The sequence below is a fragment of the Mixophyes fleayi genome, chromosome 2, assembly GCF_038048845.1.
Source record: "Mixophyes fleayi isolate aMixFle1 chromosome 2, aMixFle1.hap1, whole genome shotgun sequence".
NCBI classification, from domain to species: Eukaryota; Metazoa; Chordata; class Amphibia; order Anura; family Limnodynastidae; genus Mixophyes; species Mixophyes fleayi.
In genome coordinates, this window is record NC_134403.1 from 100,400,449 (window position 1) to 100,415,281 (window position 14,833).

The 14,833-nt window shown below is 38.4% G+C and overlaps 1 pseudogene; it reads left to right on the forward strand.

Annotated features, from left to right (window-relative positions):
• Window positions 1–14,556, forward strand: part of LOC142139839 (calcium-activated chloride channel regulator 1-like) — an 85,223-nt pseudogene extending 70,667 nt beyond the window's left edge.
• The last annotated feature ends 277 nt before the right edge of the window (window positions 14,557–14,833 follow it).

Genomic DNA, 14,833 nt, shown 5'->3' on the forward strand with positions numbered 1-14,833 from the left:
TTTTATGCTTTAAAAAAATATATTTATTTTTCTTCTACACGGTAAAGGTCACTGCTAATCATAAACATGGCTTACACCAGGGCTAACAGGCATATCTGCTGCTCTGTCCACCTTTGATTTAGTTGCAATTACATGAACATACCTTTACTGTATTTGGTCTATTCTTTCCCGTTCCATCCCTATCCCGTGCTAACTCTGCAAGTGTAAGCAGTCATTAGAGTAAAATGCGTCTGGATTTACATAGAGACATATGCGTAGGGGTCCTTGGTGCATATGCGCAGTGCATAAATGTGTGTTTCACTCACAAAAATGACTTACCCACATTCTATAAGTGTGGCCCTTAGAGAAGTAGTAAAGAATATGAGGAAGGACAAAGCACTTTGAGCCTTAATCCAGTATTTGATTTCCGTGAAGTCAGAAGGCTGACATGCCATTCAGTGACAGAAGACAGGGACTTTTGCAATATATAGAGAACCTGAAGCACAACCAGAATTTCATGAGGGTATCATCCAGTAGCAGGGAAAGCACTGCATCCATCACCTTCTAGAGGAAATACATAAGCATATCAGTACATTAGCCAACAATGGTTTTCACTAACAAATTTTCTAATTAGGTTTATATTTATATAATTTATGGAACCTACCAACCTTAGTTAAGACTAATATTAAATGATATGTAAAGCTGTTAATAAATCATTTTACAAGTGTAATGTTTTTGGAACAGCGGACCAGAACACCAAATCCAGAGTGCTACCAGTGGATTGAAGCCAAGTCCATTACACAAACAGTGGAATCCTTCACCCCTTTCACAGCCGGCTGCAGAGAACACACACAACACTCTCTTGGTGTTACAAGTAGCTGTTCTGTTTATTATAATCAAAGTTACACATTCTCATAGTACTTTGGAAGCATGCAAAAAAATACATCTGCCATCATATGTCTAAAATAATTGGGGATATAATTCTGCCATTGTATAGTAGCATAAATTCTAAGAGGCCCATACTCTTATCTAAGACAAAATAATTGGCATTGGGAGCCTTTTACCTTCTACTCTTAAGCACCTACATCTCTAGGATCATATCATATACTCTTTATTTTTCTTAAGCCTTCTACATTATATTTGAAGCAAACTTAAAGGCACAATGCACATTTTTAAATGACTTCTATTGTCTAATTTCTCACACTTAAAGCAGGTTAAAACACTCGGCTATGTCAAAAAATTTATTGCCATGGAAACCTCTGACAATCTACTACTATGATGGAGAGGGCACTCATCATCATCATAGTTTATTTATAAAGCACCGCTCAGCAGCATAACATAACTGGCCAAAGAGATAGTTCCAGCAAAGGATGTAAGTCCTTCACATAATTCTCATATCCAATCCTGCTATGTCCTCTTCGGCCATATACACCACAATGCCTTCAAATTCACCAGCTAATAGTGATAGCTATTGTATTGTAGCTGGGGTTTTAATACCTTTCATCAACAACATCAACATTTATTTATATAGCGCAGAAGATTCTGAAGCGCTTTACAATTGGGAACAAACAGTAATAAAACAATACCAGATAAAATCTGTTAATTACATAGAAGGATGCCTCTTCCTGAATTTAAGAAAAATAAATATAGTAAAGCAACTCCAGGGGACTGAAGTCAATTTATTATTTCAATCTAGATACATCAGAATTATAGGAACTTCGCATTCCATTATAAATCATGATATATTCAAGGACTTGGGAACCCTAACACAGTTGAATATTTGACACAAAGCATAGTAAAAGTGGTTTTATTTATTTAATGTATCTAACCTACTAACAATATGTGACTTAAATATGTGGATTATAATTTATGTGTCTAGCGAAATACAATACAGTCCTGGCCAAAGGTATTGAGAATGACACAAGTATTGGTTTTCACAAAGTTTGCTGCTTCAGTGTTTTTAGACCTTTTTGTCAGATGATGCTATGGTATACTGAAGTAAAATTACAAGCATTTCATAAGTGTCAAAGGCTTTAATTGACAATTATATTCAATTTATGCAAAGAGTCAATGTTGACCCTTCTTTTTGAAGACCTCTGTAGTTTGCCCTGGCATGCTGTCAATCAACTTCTGGGCCTCATACTGAATAATGGCAGTCCATTTTTGCCTAACCAATGCTTGGAGTTTGTCAGAATTTGTGGGTTTTTGTTTGACCACCCGCCTCTTGAGGATTGACCACAAGTTCTCGATGGAATTAAGGTCTGGGGAGTTTCCTGGCCATGGACCCAAAATTTTGATGTTTTGATCCCCGAGACACTTAGTTATCACTTTTGCCTTATGGCAAGGTGCTCCATCATGCTGGAAAAGGCATTGTTCATCAACAAACTGTTTCTGATAGTTGGGAGAAGTTGCTCTTGGAGGATGTTTTGGTACCATTCTTTTTTTATGGCTGTGTTCTTTGGCAAAATTCTGAGTGAGCCTACTACCTTGGCTGAGAAGCAACCCCACACATGAACGGTCTCAGGATGCTTTACTGTTGACATGACACAGGAATGATGGTAGCGTTCACCTTTTCTTCTCCGGACAAGCGTTTTTCCAGAGGCCCCAAACAATCTGCAAGGGGATTCATCAGAGAAAATGACTTTACCCCAGTCCTCAGCAGTCCAATCCCTGTACCTTTTGCAGAATATCAGTATGTCCCTGATGTTTTTCCTGGAGAGAAGTGACTTCTTTGCTGGCCTTCTTGACATTAAGCCATCCTCCAAATGTCTTTGCCTCACAGTGCGTGCAGATGCACTCACACATGTCTGCTGCCATTCCTGAGCAAGCTCACAGTGGTGGTGCTCGATCTCGCAGCTGAATCAACTTTAGGATATGGTCCTGGCGCATACAGAACATTCTTGGGCGCCTGAAGCCTTCTTCATAACTATTGAACCTCTCTCCTTGAAGTTCTTGATGATCTGATAAAAATGGTCGATTTAGCTGCAATTTTACTAGCAGAAATATCCTCGACTGTGAAGCCCTTTTTGTGCAAAGCAATGATGACTGCACATGTTTCCATGCAGAAAACCATAGTTACCATAGAAAGAGCAATGATTTTAAGCACCACCCTCCTTTTAAAGCTTCCTGTCTGCTAACTCAATCAGCATGACAGAGTGATCTCCAGCCTTGTCCTCATCAACACTCTCAAATGTGTTAATAAGAGAATCACTGACCTGGGGGTAAATGTATCAAGCTGAGAGTTTTCTGGCGGGTTTGAAAAGTGGAGATGTTGCCTATAACAACCAATCAGATTCTAGCAATCAGTTTGTAGAATGTACTAAATAAATGATAGTTAGAATCTGATTGGTTTTTCAAACCCACCGGGAAACTCTCAGCTTGATACATTTACCCCCTGATGTCAGTTGGTCATTTTGTGACAGGGCTGAAATTCAGTGGAAATGTTCTTTTTGGGATAAAGTTCAATGTCATGGCAAAGAGGGACTTTGAAATTAATTGCAATTCATTTGATCATTTTTCATGACATTCTGGAGTATATGCAAATTGCCATCATAAAAACTGAGGCAGCAGACGTTGTGAAAAATAGTATTTGTGTCATTCTCAAAACTTTTGCCCATGACTGTATATTATTTTAACAGTGCATTCTGTATACAGCAAACAGTATTTACGGGCGTATTTTGCATACTGAAACCCAGCCAGCAAATTATTGTGTCTGCCATTTATTTCTTGTTTTGTTTTAGTATTTTATTATCAGTTTGTTTATCAGCTTGTTAATGCTCTGCTTTTTCCCAGTTTGCTTGGCTGTGTCCTGGTTATGCTTTTGCCAGCTCTGTTTTTGCTGTATTTTGCATTCTCTGGCTTGGATTATTAGTTCCAGACAGATGGTTAGTTATATGAATAAGCCATCACAATTTGGATACAATTGTTTGCAAAATATATGCAATACTACAGCTTCATGATTTTTCTCCTGAGAAAATGACTGTGCAACATTTAATTCTATTAATCTCCTATGTAAACTATACATTGCCTTCTTACTAAACTTCAGATTTAAGGAGCTATTAACCAGCTAGTGCATCATTACTGCTATTTTCCACATATCCCAGGGGTATTTTGCAAAACAAGTGACACAACTCTGATGACCACCAAAAGCAGTGATGAGCTGTGAGTTAGACCCTGGCAGCAAACAGGTATATATGTTGACAAACGTTGGCTGCTATTGAAACCCTAGCAAAGCAAGCCTGTTAATAAGATGCTATGATACTAATGTCCAGCTGCTCAAGTTGAATTGAGAGATAGATCCTTAAGAATTGATGAGATAAGCGCATGTTTAAAGGAGGATGGAAATGTGCCAGTGGAGAAAGAGAGGTGGAAGAGGTGAGTTAGAGGTGGGCATGCAGTGGATGAGAGGAAGCGGAGAAGTTGGGTTGAGGCGTTGTAGGGTGAGATGATGAGTGTAGAGACTTGGGGCCTGATTCATTAAGGAACTTAAATTAAGAAGTTTCTTATTTAAGTCTCCAGGACAAAACCATATTACAATGCAAGGGGTGAAAATTAGTTTTCTGTTTTGCACATAAGTTAAATACTGACTGTTTTTTCATGTAGCACACAAATATCAACTTTAAATTTCAGTGTACAAATAAGCTATCAAGTATTTGTGTGCTACATGAAAAAACAGTCAGTATTTAACTTATGTGCAAAACAAAAAACTAATTTTCACCCCTTGCATTGTAACATGGTTTTGTCCAGGAGACTTAAATAAGAAACTTCTTAATTTAAGTTCCTTAATGGATCAGGCCCTTTGTCTTCAATTACTGGAGAGAATGAGTTAAGTTTGGATTGGGGAATGTAGGTGAAGGTAGGTAGTGTGGGGTAGAGTTTGTGAATATTGATGAGGGAGGAAATATTCTGTTGAATAGTGTCGATTTTGTCTTTGAAGTAGGTGGCAAAATCATGAGCTGTGAGAGAAGGAGGAGAAGGAGGTGCAGGTGGGTAGAGAAGTAAGTTGAAGGTGGCAAAGAGATAACGTGGATTAGAAGACTGGGTGAATATGAGAGAGTTGAAGAATGTTTGTTTGACAATTGAAAGGGCAGTGCTATAAGATGAAAGGATGAATTTATAGTAATCAGGATAGGAACGAGATTTTTTCCAGTGGTGCTCTGCAGTGTGGGAGCACTTTTGCAATTAGCAGGTCTGTTTGGTTTGCCATGGTTGGGATTTGGATTGTCGGAGACTTATCTGGTAGCTGTAGCTGCATTGTCTAGGGCTGAAGAAAGAGTTTTGTTGTAGAAAGAGGGGGACTGATTAGTGCAAGACAATGCAGATGTAGGAGGACATAGTTGTTTTAGTGAAGATGAGAAGTAGATTGGGTTAAGAGTATTTAGGTGTTGTTGTGTCAATGTGGATTTGGGTATAGGGGAAAGGCCATGAGGTCTGGTAAGGCTGTAGGAAAGGACATAGTGGTTGTGAGAGTGTGAATGCTAAATTAGTGAAACTAGAGATGGAGCAGTACTGGAAGAAGACATTGTCAAGGGAATGTCCATCACAGTGGGTGGGAGTTGAGGTCCACTGGAAGAGTCCAAAGGTGGAAGTTAGTGAAAGCAGTTTAGTCGTAGAAGTGACAGTGAGATTTTCAATGAGAATGTTGAAATCACCTAGCATGAGAGTAGGCAGGTCAAAAGTAGTCAAAGAATTGGGAAACTCGATCTGGGGGCGATAAATCATAGCAACACGAATGTGGAGAGAATAAAATAGACGGATAGTGTGGACTTCAAAGGAAGAAAATGAGAGTGAGGATAAATCTGATCCCTCCCCCACTCTGATGGGTCCTTCATGGGACAGCTTATATTCACTGAGAACACAATACACTTTATGTGATCCTTGGTGGTTGCAAAACCTTTTAGATAAGTCTTATTCATTGCACTCTCAAGTGAACAATACTTTGTCATGGCTTGATTATGTTTTAGTTGCTAACTACATTTATTCATGGGTAACACTTTCTCAAGTCCATAGTACTGTAATATCTGATCATGCTCCTTTTTCAGTTCAAATTTATTTTCTTCAGCCACATGTTTCACATTGAATTTGGCGATTTCCTGCATATTTTATCCATTCGGAAGAGTTTAGTAAATATATAAATAGTAAATGGATGGTACTTGCTAATGATAGAGCATAGGGAGGCTTCGAATTTCTTCTGGGAAAGGCCATAATGAGAGGCCACATAATTGCTTATCCAGCTCAAAACAAAAGAAGAGAAAAAAAAAATCTTAATATGTTTTTTTGCTCCATGCTGTATAACATGCATTTGAAGATTATATTTCTAACCTTTCAGTGACCAATTTAGATCTATGTGCTTTGACTAAATAACTTCTTGAATTTTTTTTTAGCTTATAACAAGACCAGTGTTGATTATTCCAGTCCCCCAGTTCTTTACCCTCCCCTCTCTCCAACACCTTCTCTCTCCAATTTCTACAATCTCCTACCCTGACAAGGCAATACCTCATTTTCACCAAACCTAGTAACTGCCCATGATCAAGTGGCTCCAGCGACTCTTCATACTCTGAGCAAATGTCGTTGTCAACCATGGCCCACTAAAGTAACGCAAATCGCTAGAGATGACAAGCGATTTTGAAGATCAGAGTAAAAATCACAGCTTAATACATCTGCTGACTTGGGGACTAAAATTGCGGGTTATCACCCCCTGGTTTTTAAACAATGAAAAAAATCACAGCTTGATACATTTACTCCCTGTAGTAAAAAAATATGCTTTGTCTTGAGCCAATACATCTTACATATTTGGTATCCAATTGGCAAAATTTAAACAGGATCTGTATAGTTTAAATATGAGAAGAGCGGTCAAGCAAGTTGTCAACAAAATGGCTAGCTGAAAAAAATATTACCCTCCTATCTAGACCTTGGAAATTGAATCAAGATGATAGTATTTCCTAAGATTTTATATCCGTTACAAATGTTGCCTATCCTAATATCAGTTAAAGGTGAAACATTTCTTGATAAAGAATTTAGGAATTATATTTGGAAGGGTAAACGGTCCAGAATAGGATTGTTTAAGCTTCAGTAGAATAAATTAGACAGGGGTATCAATTTTCCTAATCTGAGATTGTATAGTCATACAGGTACTCTCCCATATTTTAGAGATTGAATGCATGCAGGTAATACTTAATACGTTGATTTTGCTTTAAAACAGTTGTTTCTGTTGGACATGCACTTTACCACTTTCCTTCATATGCATAGACAGGAAATTTTAGATAACCTTCTCTTAATGTTGGTATGGAAGTCTTGGCACTTCATTCGCTATAAGTTTGAGCTTAATAGTCATCACTCGTTGTATCTGCCTTTCTTAAACAACTTTAATTTTCAAGATGGACATGCCTCTTATGCTTTTATTTATTGGCATTGTAGGTGGATTACTTGGATCAAGTCATTGGTCAATGCTTCCTCACAGACATCTCTGTCAAATGATCAGATATTGGAGAAATGTCATCTATACTCATAGGTTTGCGATTTTTCAAGCCAGACATTATGTTAACATGGTTTTGGGATTTCTGTCTCCTGTAGATTGGAGCAAGGACCTTGATTTGTTAATAACCCCTTTTTGTAAGGAATGTTGTTTTGATTCATTATAGACTTTTGAAGGGGTTCTTTTGACTTTGCTAAAATGCTATCGGGATTATCTTATTGGGTAACTATTTTCCCTTATATTTCTATAGATAGACATTCTTATATTTTACTACTACACTTTCATCTAGTATATATAAACAAATGTTTTGTAACATTTTTAATACCACACCACAGATGCACCATAGGCCTTTCTGATTGTAGTAGATGCCCTTAATGTCATGCCTCCGATGCTTCATTCTATAATTGTTTATGGGAATGCTGATACATTAAATTATTCTGGTTCATTAGTATGCCTTTGACATTGACCTATGTACTTCCTTAGATGCCAGAATGGGCAGTATTAGGCTATACCCACACAAAATGGTGTATTTTCTATTAAACTCACTTTTATTACCCCACACCCACTACCCAGGTATGTGTGAAGAACCCTAGTCCCTAGGGAAGAGGCCCATACTTTTTTTGTGGACCCCAACTCCCTAGTTAATCCAGCCCCGCGCTGACCAGTCTGGCATCTGTACCACCATCCCCGGCTGGCTAAACCTAGAGCTGGTTATCATAAAATTGGGGTAACTCCATGTTTTTTGTCCCCTCGATTTTGCTACTACCAGCACTAGGCCGGCAGCACTAGGATTAATCCGATTTAGGAAGAGGGGGGCACACTTTTTTTTTTTTTTAAAAAAGAATCTTATAACCCTTTGTGCAGGGTCAGCATCTGAATTGCCAGCACAGGTTTTAATGTGTTTTGGGATAGGAGGGATAGGGGGGAGCAGTTTTTTAATTCTATGGGATCACAACATTAAAGGCATTGCTTGTTTAATGTTGACATAGTAACTGTCGGCATTACTTACTGATGACATTACTAATTGTCGACAGTCACAGTGTTCACATTTTAAGATTGTCGACAAAAGGAATATGTCAGTATTTATCCTGTCGTCAGGATAAGTGTCGGCACATTTAATGTAAGTAATATGACTGTCACTGTCTCCAAACCCCCATAGCAGGGGTTGTCCCTTATAGTCTGATCAGGTTGGATAAGGCTCCTTGAATTGTGTTGGGAGCCATTCATTCCCAGCGACAGCTTTCTGTTATTGATTGATAGTTTCAAATATCAATCAGCTGCTAGGAAACATCTATTGGGTATAACAGCATGCTCAGTATCAGTGCCCCTGCACAGTACATTGGGCATTGCTGGTGGCTGAGAGACAGCCCATTCATATTGAATTTATAATAAAACCTGGAATACTAGGATTATCAAAACAGCCAAATGAGGAATCCATGAATTCCCTTGAACAAAGTACAGATAATTAAATATAATTTGAGGTTATTATTCCTTTAAGGTATACAAAGAGCATGGGCTAGATTTACTAAGCTGTGGGTTTGAAAAATTTGGGACGTTGCCTATAGCAACCAATCAGATTCTTGCTTTCATTTATTTAGTACCTTCTACAAAATGACAGCTAGAATCTGATTGGTTGCTATAGGCAACATCCCCACTTTTTCAAACCCGCAGCTTAGTAAATCTAGCCCCATGTGTGTACTGTCAGCTGAAATGGTCATATAGATATCTGCTACACTGCTTAGTGTGCTGTTATGACTACCCATATTAATAGACTACCACAGTTTAATCCAGAGATGAACTCCTTATTTAAGTCCTATGCCCAAAACACATGAATCTCCTCACCTGAAATACACTAATACCATTCAATGGGCCAACACTTTGCGGATTAGTTAGCATTGCTTGCTGACATTCTTGGGTCATGGGTTCAATTCCGACCAGGGGGTAAATATATCAAGTTGAGTGTTTTCCGGTGGGTTTGAAAAGTGAAGATGTTGCCTATAGCAACCAATCAGATTCTAGCTGTCATTTTGCAGAATGTACTAAATAAATGATAGCTAATCTGATTGGTTTTTCAAACCTGCTGGAAAACACTCAGCTTGATACATTTACCCCCAGGACCCTATTTGTGTGGAAATTCCATATTCTCTTCTGTTTACATAGGTTTTACTTTGCCTGCTCTAGTTTCCTCCAATTGTCCATAAATATCCTGTTGTATCCAGGTTAATTGGCTTCTGACAAACTGAACACTTGTTTGTGATAGGAAATTTAGACTGTTAGCCCCAAAAGGGCAAGTACTGATAACACATTATCTGAGCAGCGATACATAATATGATTGGTGCTATATATATAAATAAACAATCATAATAATATGAAACACATAGGCTTGCACTACATTTAAAAAATGTTCAGTGAAACGTATTATGAGCCAAAATTTCAGGGGGCATATTTACTAAACTGCGGGATTGAAAAAGTGGAGATGTTGCCTATAGCAACCAATCAGATTCTAGCTTTTCATTTATTTAGTGCATTCTGCAAAATGCAAAACCTGCAGTTTAGTAAATATACCCCCATGTCTGATATTTTATTGGTTTTATTAACATTACTGGAAGTGGAAGATTATATTTTTCTAGCCATAATTAATAACATAAAATGGACACAGTTAGAGGCAAGTAAATTAGTATGCAATTGACAATTTACTGCTTGTCAGGATTTGATTACTTTAGAACTGTCTGAGGCATGTTATTTAACCTGCTTGGTTGACCAATAATCATATTCCTCCTTTTTTAGTTATTGCCAATATTAAAATGAGTTCATTAAGATTATTCCTAATAAGTTAATATTTGAAAAAACTAGCTCAGTCTTTCTGTTTGCAATTAATATACAGATATATAAATGAACAGAGAATTATTTTGGCATTTGTCAATTCAGTTTCAGGGAAAAAGAAACAAATGTGCATTGTTTTATCTGACAAAGACACTGCTGTGCTCTTCAGAGGCAGTAGGAAGACAGGTCACTGATCTTTTTGCTCCCAGAGGGCATAGAAATTAGCCTGGCCTCTGGCTGTTCTAGATGTTGTGTTGCATCCTCAGACAGATCTACATGGACAGTTCCTGAACATAAGTGCTGCTGGCATAGTTATTATTCTGTCAATATTCTGGATAAATAAAGCATTTCCAGTAACTTGTAATTGTGTGCAAGTTTTTTGTGTACTTTTTTGGCAGAATAAGCAGCGACTCCAGACAATTATACTGAGATTAGTAGGCTGGCAAAGTTGCCATTCCAGGGGTCCCAATATTGATAAGAAGCCTAGCCACTACAGCAGGGATGCCGTGAGGGTGGGGGTACTTATTAATGGGAGCCCAGGCATGCCAGGGGTCCCCGGCCCGCACTGCACACCACCACCCCTATTGTTTTTTCTTCTTTAACTTTTTTTTTTTACATTCACTCGATGGGAGGGGACAGAGTTAATCGGCGGAGGGTTCTGGGTAATCGGACCGACCCGGTCATTAATCTAATAGAGACAGGCAGCCAAGCAACAATTTAGACTGCTGCCAGGCTGCCTGTCATTGTAGATTGTGGCCGCAGTGCTATTAGCCTCTGCAGAGAACGGATGTCAGCAGGTAAGTACAAGGGACCGGAGTGGGGGAGTTATATGCCTAGTATTGTGGCCTGTATATGAAATTGTGTGTGTGTGTGATTATCAGGGGAGGACTGGCAAATTTTAACCTGGGCAAGACTCATCTCAGCAGCCTATTAAGAACATCTTAAAGAAAAAAAATGCAGAGGGCCCATCGACCCAGCCCAAGGTAGCCCACTATGGGACCGGCCTCTGGGAAAAATGCATGCCTGCCCCTGGTAAGTATATATGGCACTGTGTGTGTATATGGCATTGTGTGTGTGCATATGTCACTGTGTGTTTGTGCAAATGGCACTGTGTGTATATGGCATTGTGTATGTATATGGCCTTGTGTGTGTGTGTGTGTGTGTATGTATGTGTACGGCATTATGCATATGTGCATTCATAAGGCATTGTGTATGTATGTATGTATAAATGACAATATATATAATGACAATATATAACATTGTATGTGAGTGCATATATATATATATATATATATATATATATATATATATATACATATAGTAGTTTGCTTGTGTGTACATGACACGGTATGTGTGTGTATATATATATGTATGTATACAGTATTGTGCATGTAGGAATATTGCATTGTGTGTGTATACATATGGCATTGTGGGATGTGAAGGATAGAATCTATTTTAGTTGTAATTAGCTGCATACAGTGCTATCAGCTGTATTTCTGTATTTCACTATGGTGATAAAATTGTCTTACTTGCTTGTAAGTTTAAAGGTTTTCTTAATCTGCCCATTTAAATGTGGTTTGATAGGGCTAGAAATCCAGTTAAAAAAATAAAAAAGGCTAGAAAAAAAAAATCCAATGCCTCATTCTACTGAGATCCCTGTTGAAAGTCAGATACTTTCTTTACAAAAAGTAATATACCTGCAACATGTCAAATTCTTTTGTAATCTGATTTCCTGATCTATTGACGGAGTTGTTTCTGGATTTGGCTTTAAATACTTGAGATGGTGGTCACAAGGTTACCCTTTGTATTGTATGATTGTATGGCGGACCCTCTGTATTTTGTGGCAGTCACAAGGGTGCTTTATGTATTGTTTGGTGGCCACAAGGGTGCTTTCCTTATTCTCTATATTTTATGTGGACACTTATTGCTCTGCTTTCCATTATTCATGCACCTATACATTTTCCAAACAGGTCCCAACATGCCAGGATCCATACAAGAATCCAGTATGAGGTTGTGAAAACTGCAATAAAAGGTCAGTGAGAGAAACACCATTTTAATACATAAAATGTCATGTCTAAAGCGCTACGAAATTTACTGGCGCTATATAAATAAATGTTGTTGATGATGGCTAAAGAGGCACAGCCACACCCCATGTTGGGCAAACCCCTATCCCTATGTGACCACGCCCTCTTTGACAACACCACTGTGGTACGGCAATACACATAACTTTTCCTACTATGAGTGGAGAAAGGAGGGCAGAAAGTTGCTGTATTGGGGCACAACATTGCTCTGTGTGGCCCTGCCTGCAGCCCAGATGGGCCGAGAAGTGATCCAGTGCTTTTCAGCATGGGGCTGGTAACCTCTGTGATGGTGCAAACTATTTTTTGCATGTCCCTCCATAGAGTCACCTGCCGTGTGCTGACCATACCCTTGGTTCACTGTTATAACCAACATAGATAGTCTAGCACTGGGACTGGTTGAGGATTTGGGTGGGGCATGCTGCTTGTTTTTTTAAATGATTTATTACTTATGAGATTTGCTCATTTACTGTACAGTGCTGATCCTGTGTAGTCAAGCACTGAGGTCTATGAGAGGAAAGGAAGGTGTTGGTCCCGTTTAATTCCGCAGGGCTATTGCAGGGTACCGCTGTTTTGTAAATGGGGATGAGGTTGCCAGATTCTCCAGTGAGTGTTATTTCTTTGATGGATTGTTGCAGAATCAAGAATTGCAAATTAATTCTGATATTTGGCTAAATTTCACGATAGGTTGAATTTATTTGCTGATCTCTATTTTTTTGGCCAAACATTATTCTGTTATGCAACTTTATGAAAATGTGACCACTTCACATTATTATTCCGTTGCTGTCTTCTGCTGCAGCCTACAGTAAACAGAGTTTTTATTAACTGCAAACATTCTAGTTCCCGATACCTGGTCAAGCAACAACACATTCGAAAGTGCAAAAACAGGGTCATATGACAAGGCTGATGTTATCATAACTGATCCTTTAATTGTCAGATATTTCCCATATACTTTGCAATTTCCCATATACTTTGACTGTGGGGATCAGGGAAAATCTATATAATTTACACTTAATTTCACATTAAATGGCAAAGTGTTGTGACTACTTGGACGCATAGTATAAGCATGTGTCCATGATTGAGCTCTCCTGAGAAGAATATAATAATGATATTCTGTTGTACCTCAGTAAACAAGGCAAAGTGGTGGCAATAAAATTGATGTTTGTATACGATTAAAATGTGAAAAAACAGATTGTGAAAATTACTTTGACACTGGCCTCTTTGAGGAAAGCTGTAAATGTTATCCACATTTATCCAATATGCATGAATCCACTAAGTGTGGACAGGCACTGGAACCTGTGTATGCATTCTGCAACAGAGCCACTCAAAGAAGCTCTGAACCAATAAAACAGATGATGCAATAAGCAAAGCACATGAGAAGTCCTCAACCTGACACCAATATTACTCCACCTTATAGCATCCTGCTGAAGTATAGACAGAGTAGTCACCTTTCAGGAGGCATGAGTGGGTAAGACGTTATGTCCTGCATATACCAGGTCTCTGAAGCTTAATTCATGCAAATCTTTGAATCTGGATCCCATGTTGGAATTGGCACTTTCTGCAGATATGTAACAATTATGACCAATCTAGTTAAGATAGTTGACAGCTTACAATGTGAAACGCTCAAAAAGTGTCCACCAATGGTAGCTTCTGGTGGTACAAACATATGTGCTGGAGTTCGCAAAGGATTTGAGGTACACAAAGTTGTTGATGGAAGCACATATGGCACAGAAATTGTATTTTTGACAGATAGAGAGGATGCTAGTATTAGAAGTTGTTTTAATGAAGTAATGGCCTATGGACTGATTATTCCCACTCTCGCTCTAGGAAATAGTACAGATAAAGGACTGCAACAGTTATCTAGCATAACAAATGGGTTACAACTTTAGATAAAGTTGATTGAAATGATTTGATTAATTCCATCAGCAGGATAAAATCCAGCAGCATAGATGTTATACAACAGTCCAATCAGATTAAAGATACTGCAACTACTATTAAACAAAATCAATGCCTGACTAGCATAATGACCATCAACAATACTGTGGGCGATGACACTTTCTTTTTTGGGATGTGGGGCAGTTTGATTAGTTATTTAGTTTAATGATTCCAGGCAAAGCAGAGAGAGGAAATTGGGAATGCAGCTTATGTAGCACTCAATCAGGAGACAAAGTGGAAGATTTAATTCCCAGCACTGCTCTTTAGAATAACGCGGGGTGCACATCATTACCGTTGATACGGTAATTGATGCACATTATTACCGTTAGTATGGTAATTTCAACAATGATTTTTGCTTGCATCTCCCTGAGCCACGAGCAGAAATCTGTGTTAAAATTACCGTACTAACAGTAATTTTAATAACTGTCAAACACATATCTGTCAAACACAGGTATGTTTTATACCCTGGTGGGTGGCCCCAAGGACACTGTCATCTTCCACCATTTAACATTGAGTTATCTGTTAAAAAAGATCTACTGATGCC